Source organism: Ambystoma mexicanum, chromosome 1p (assembly GCF_040938575.1).
Source record: "Ambystoma mexicanum isolate Mex_15411 chromosome 1p, UKY_AmexF1_1, whole genome shotgun sequence".
In the NCBI taxonomy this organism is placed as follows: domain Eukaryota; kingdom Metazoa; phylum Chordata; class Amphibia; order Caudata; family Ambystomatidae; genus Ambystoma; species Ambystoma mexicanum.
In genome coordinates this window covers 1,154,573,723-1,154,579,722 of record NC_090921.1, presented here as the reverse complement: position 1 = coordinate 1,154,579,722, position 6,000 = coordinate 1,154,573,723, and positions in this window count along the sequence as shown.

The following is a 6,000-nucleotide window of genomic DNA, read 5'->3' as shown; positions in this document are numbered from 1 at the left end:
AACGAGGAGGATCTCGGTCTTGTTGGCATTTAGACAGAGAACGTTGGCGGCACACCAATTTTGAATGGCGATTTAGGCAGAGATGAGGGAAGGAGAGGATGTGGCTGAGGGAAGCCTGAAAATGAGTTGAGTGTCATCGGCATAGCACTGGAAGTTTGAGCAGAAGATGGAAATGCAGTACGCGAGAGCTGCCAGGTATTGGCTGAAAAGTCATATATTCACATACCTTTTGTCATTGCTCCTATTCGAACACGCATCCCAGATTTCTCTCGCACCTCGCCTTGATGTTCACCTCTTGCCCCCTTCTGTCCCTGTTCTCCATTAATATCTTACAAATTGTGAATATCGGCCGGCCCACATCTCCTAAGCATAGCTGCCTCCCAGTAGTGTGGAGGATTGTTACTCCTCCGGTAATCCCAGCCATATCTTACGTGTGCCACTCGTTATTCCTGCGTTAAACAAAATATGTGCCCTGTTTATTGCCAATGATATACATGAGTCCTGAAAGGATCTCAATCTCCGGTACTCAAACATTTCACCCCATGTGGCCAGACCTACCATTCCCCATTCGTTGTGCTGGTTTTTTCCATTTTGTGTAGATGATCAGTGTTCATACTCAGCAAAATGAGTGAAGAATAGGCATTCAAACTACATGTCCATCTACATGCCATTTGTCATATATGTCTATCCAATATTTTTCAATACGGCACTCGTCTTACTCTACCGCCCCTCCATATATTTTCCTTCAAGTTGTATTGTCTCACTGAGCCATCCAACAGTCTCCATTCACGGGTCTCTTTGTCCGCCAGCCACTGAGTTACATATTGCAACTGAGCTGCTATATAATATGCCTCCAGTTTTGGCACCTGAAGGAATCCCCCCTGGTAAAATGCCTGTAAGGTAATGAGGGCCACCCTCTGCTGGCCTTATGCCCAGAGTGTACCTCTCAGTATTATGTTCCATCCATTGAGCAAAGGTGATCTTTAGTAGATCGTATGGTACATTAGCAAAGTAATACAGTAGCCTTGGCACACCACTATTTTTATCAACGCTACTCTACCTGTGAGTGGTTGAGGTAGTCCAGAACTCTGCCGATTTCTTTATCCCCCTCGACAGACCTCATAATATTATTATGATGCCTGTCTTTAAAATCCCTCCATATTCTGATTCCCAGGTATGTGAACGTGTCTCTCTTCCACACCAGCAGGAGAGAGGGCATCTCCGAAACCGAGAGAGGCACCATAGGTTCCAACAGCAAAATGCAGGTCTCACCGTAGCTTAATGAATGAATCCTCGGAAAGAAGAATTAAACTAGTGATTCAATCTTTAACAATGTTTTGCTTACCTAACAAGCAGTCTCTAACATGTGAAATAATGTTAAATGGGGGTGGTGGGCTTCCCCTTCTACACAATACTCTTCTTATGGGCACGGTTATAGAAACCCAACATTTGCCCGAGTGAGGCTCAGTTTTCTCACAGAGATTTATCCATGTTGATGGCCCTCTAAAGTGGGACTGTGGGCCTCATTACGAGTTGGGCGGTGTGGCTAAAATCGGTGGCAATGCATGCAAAATGCGTAAAAAATTCTGTAGGTAATTATGGCACCTTACTGGCAAAATGTAACCATTTTGCCAGAATTACGATCGGTGGTAATTTCCTTTGAAATCCCCATGGACTCCATAAATGGGGACTAACACTGCATACGGCCACTTGTAATCTAGCAGTAATTCAGCCGGATGAAGTGGTGGTAACGGTAATACAGATTGGTGGTATTCTGGGGTAAATCTGCCAGAATACCACCAAATTCATAATGAAGCCCTGTCTGTCAACCACTTTTATTGGTGACCTTAATCATGTTGCAGAATGCCTTCCTGGTGTGAGGGTGTGACTAGTTTATCTCTTTCTTAATACCTAACATGTCCCCATATGCCACTAGAATTTGTTTTATCTTGGTTAATTGTAGGTTTATTTGAGGAGTGCTGGCATCTTTATGTGCCCATACTGTCACAGATGGCCTCACGAACTTCACAAGTCCTTTAGATACTTTCAAAGTTTTATTGAGACCGGACTGCAGCGGGGCAGACTAAGGGAAGACCGTCTCCTAGTCCTCAACCTTCCTTGGACTCCCTCAATACTAGACAGGCTTCCCTTCTTCCCATGTGTTACATTAGTGCTATTGCCAGGTAACCCCTTTCTTTAATGGTAAATGGACTAACAGCGAGGGCTTACTAAGGGGTACCCTAATATGATGTTCTCCAAGACAATCATAGATTTAATGTGCCTTGTCACACTCACTCCTGCTTTTTCTTACAGTGGCCCTCATTACAACCCCGGCGCTAAACCATGGCGCTATTAGCACCATGGTTGGTGCCGGTGTTGTAACGAGTCTGCCATGGTGGAATGGGGAAATACCGCCCCATTCCAAGATTGGCGGGGCAGTATTTCCCCATTTCACCATGGCCCTTCCCCATTCCCATGTTCGCCCCATAGGGCTCAATGGGACTGGGGAAGGCGCTAAGTACGGTACCGCAAATTGCGGTACCGTAATTAGCACCGAGGTCCCTTTGCGGCACCCTACTTTAACGGCTGGTAAAACCAGCCGTTAAGGTTGGGTCCCGCAAAGGGACCTCGTAATCAGGCGTTAAGGGTTTAACGGCGCCGACACCTTTTACGGCGCCGTTAAACCCTTAACGCCAGGGTCGTAATGACCCACAATATCTTTTACACTCTCTTTCTCTCCTCTCCCTATTCACTCTCTATCACTCGCGCTGTATTCTCTCTTCTCTATGGTGTTCCCCTTTCCTCCTATTTAATGTTCTCTCTCCTACCATTCTCTCCCTTCATCCTCCCTTCTCCTCCTAAGTCTACTCTCTCTGGTGTTCCCCATTCCTATTCTCTCCTTCATCTTTCTCACCCCCTCTCTCTTACCTGTCTATCTCTCTGATATTTCTCACGCTCCTCATTGTGTTCCCTCTCCCTCATACCACTTCTCCCTCCTTTTTCCAAACTCAACCCGCTACACTCCTCTCCCCCGTCTTATTAATCATATTCTCTTGCTTACCAATTCCCACCTTCTAAGGTGTCACGTTATCTTGAGAGGGCTGGTGTTTGATGGCCACCAGAACATTCCATTCTAAAGACATGCAGTTTCTCGTTTAGTTTAGTTCAGTTTATTCATTTATAATGTTCACCAGACCCAGGGGTATCAGGGCGCAGCAGTTACAGATAATGCAAAGCTTAGTTACAAAGTTGGCAATGTAATCAAACAGTAGTGCAGATGAAGATCACAGTGGGAAAAAAATGGCAATGGAATATGCATAGACAAATCATTACAACGTAGACAAGATACAGAGGCATGGTTCGTACAAATAGGATACGGAGGGGTTCAGTCAAATATACAAGTGGGGGTGCAGTGGTGCGAGACTGTATTCCTGAGGGATAGATGTGTATGTGCGGACAGTAGATGTCGTTCGACTTCAGCCAGTTGATGTAACTCAAGTCTGAACTTTGGATAGGAATGATCTTCCCTAATGTGGTGTGGTAAGGAATTCCACAGTTGAGCAGCTTTGACGTGCAAACTGTTTCCACCAACCTTAGATACCTTGAATCTAGGGAGGGTGATGCAATTGGAATTAGTAAGTCTCGTGGGTCTATTGGAGGTTCTTCTTTTAAGTCTGTTCATGAGATAACTAGGGGCAGCCTTGTTCAATGCCTTGTGTGTCAGGGAGGCCGTATTAAATTTAATTATATTATGGGTAGAGAGCCAGTTGTTTTGGTGCCTTATCACCGATATATGTGATCTTTTGGGCACTATAAAATGGTAAAGTGCTTGCTTGGAAACAAATGGTTTCTAAGGCCATTAAAAGTTGGTGATGCCCCATTGGAAAATCAGATTTAATCTGTTTCCCTTTGCTTTTTGCAGGCAGGTTTAAACACACGCTTGGGATAGATACTTCATATTAAGGCCAAAATTGTTAGAATTACACTCACGTTATACCTGCAAATCCCTATCCTCCCATGGACTCCAAAAAATGGGAACTGCATACTGCTTTTACCAGGGGCAGAGTGGCAGTAAAGATAAATGAGTGTGGTGGCAATGCCGCTGAAAGATTGAAGAACTACCTATGTACTCGTAATGAGGTGCAATGGTGGCAGAAATCAGTGGGGGATCTATTGTACTCTGCTTCTCTGAAACCCATATGTTCCAATGCACCCTTAAAAAGAGAACAGAGACATGCACTTCAGCATTGCCGAGCTCTGATCGGGATATATGTAGGGCTCTGCAATAGGAAGAATTATTTTAATTTTTAATTGGAGTGCATTTGTGGAATGCCATTTTAGACAGAAAGTGGATGCATCTGTAATGCACATGCCTCTAAGGAAAGAGTCCCACACAAAATACGAGGCACCCAGGGCAACAAATTCAATTTTTCAGGTTTTAAAATATAAGAGACATTTGCAAAAGCAGAGATATAATACATAACTGAGTTTCAAGCCACATGAGGAAAATGGCAGTGATTGACGTGACCTAATGGACTTGCACAGTAAAATTAAACTGATCCCTGCTGCCCGAAGAAACCACTGCGTGCCACTTCAACTCCAAAGTTACAATGATCTGCAGGGAACCGGTGCAAGGGTCAAAGAACGGACACGGTTATGCGACTGGTGACTAATTTCTCGATATCATTAAGTTATTTTTGACTCTATAACAGTTTCAATCTATGCTGTATGCAAATCAGTCATTAAAACATTTTTGGCAGCAGAATGTGCATGTTTATCATTCTATGCTGAATATAGCACAATCTATATATATATATTATTTGTATCTCGTTTACAAAGAACCCTTTACAATTCAAATATCAAAATGCATCACACAGGAAAAAAAAGAGAAGTAAAAAAGACAGCTTTCACAATTTACATTGTCACAGCAATTACGTATACAGATTGTTGAGACACCCCAATGCCTCTTTAGATCACCTAAAAACAACATTTTCCATATTATTATTTTAGAAAAAACAAACAGACTCATAAATAGCATACATTGACTTTGTTGATATAAATATATGAATCAGAATGAAATTCCATCTTACCAGAGGATCTTTTCACCAACATGCCAGCACCTTGCCATTTAAGGATAAACATCGAAGTTCATTCCACCAACTAATAATATGGCACATATAGATCTCCTTGAGGATTTAATTGTAGGTGATTTGAAAAAATTGGCCTCCACAAACAACAAAATGAACCACAATGTAACCTCAGACGAACGGGCAGCTATAAACAACTTAAAACAAGATGAGGCAATTGTGATCCGCTCTTCGGACAAAGGAGGGAACATCGTGGTCCTGAAAGCACAGGATTATAAAAGAGAAGCCATGTGTCAATTTAAGCAAATCATAACTATGAAAAAGTACTTGCTAATCCATACAAAATGTACAAAACAGAATATGATCAAAAACTCTCAACATGGCATGCAATGGGTCTATTAACTACACAAGAAAAGGCATTTCTAATAAAGGAATTCCCAATTTTGACAATTATACACTTTATACCCAAGATCCACAAATGTATGAGGAAGCCGCCGGGCAGACCGATAGTAGCATCAATTGATTCTTTGCTAGAAAACACATCGAAATATCTGGATCAATTTCTGTTTCCGTTTGTTCAGACATTGCCATCCTATATTAAGGATATGTCAGATTTTCTCCAGCAAATCGATCAAATACCATGGAAGTCAGGGTATCTGCTAATAACATTGGACGTTGTTTCTTCATATATCTATCTACCAGATCATTAAGCTTCAGAGACCATTCTCAAATGTTATTAGACATGCTTTTTTTTCTGCCTTACACACAATGCTTTTATGTTTGATGTTCAATATTACAAACAATTATGTGGGACTGCCATGGGCACAACAGTGGCACCCCCATATTCAAACCTCTTTATTGGGGCTTGGGAAGCTAAATTGTTTGCTGAAGAAACCTTACTCATATACACCAA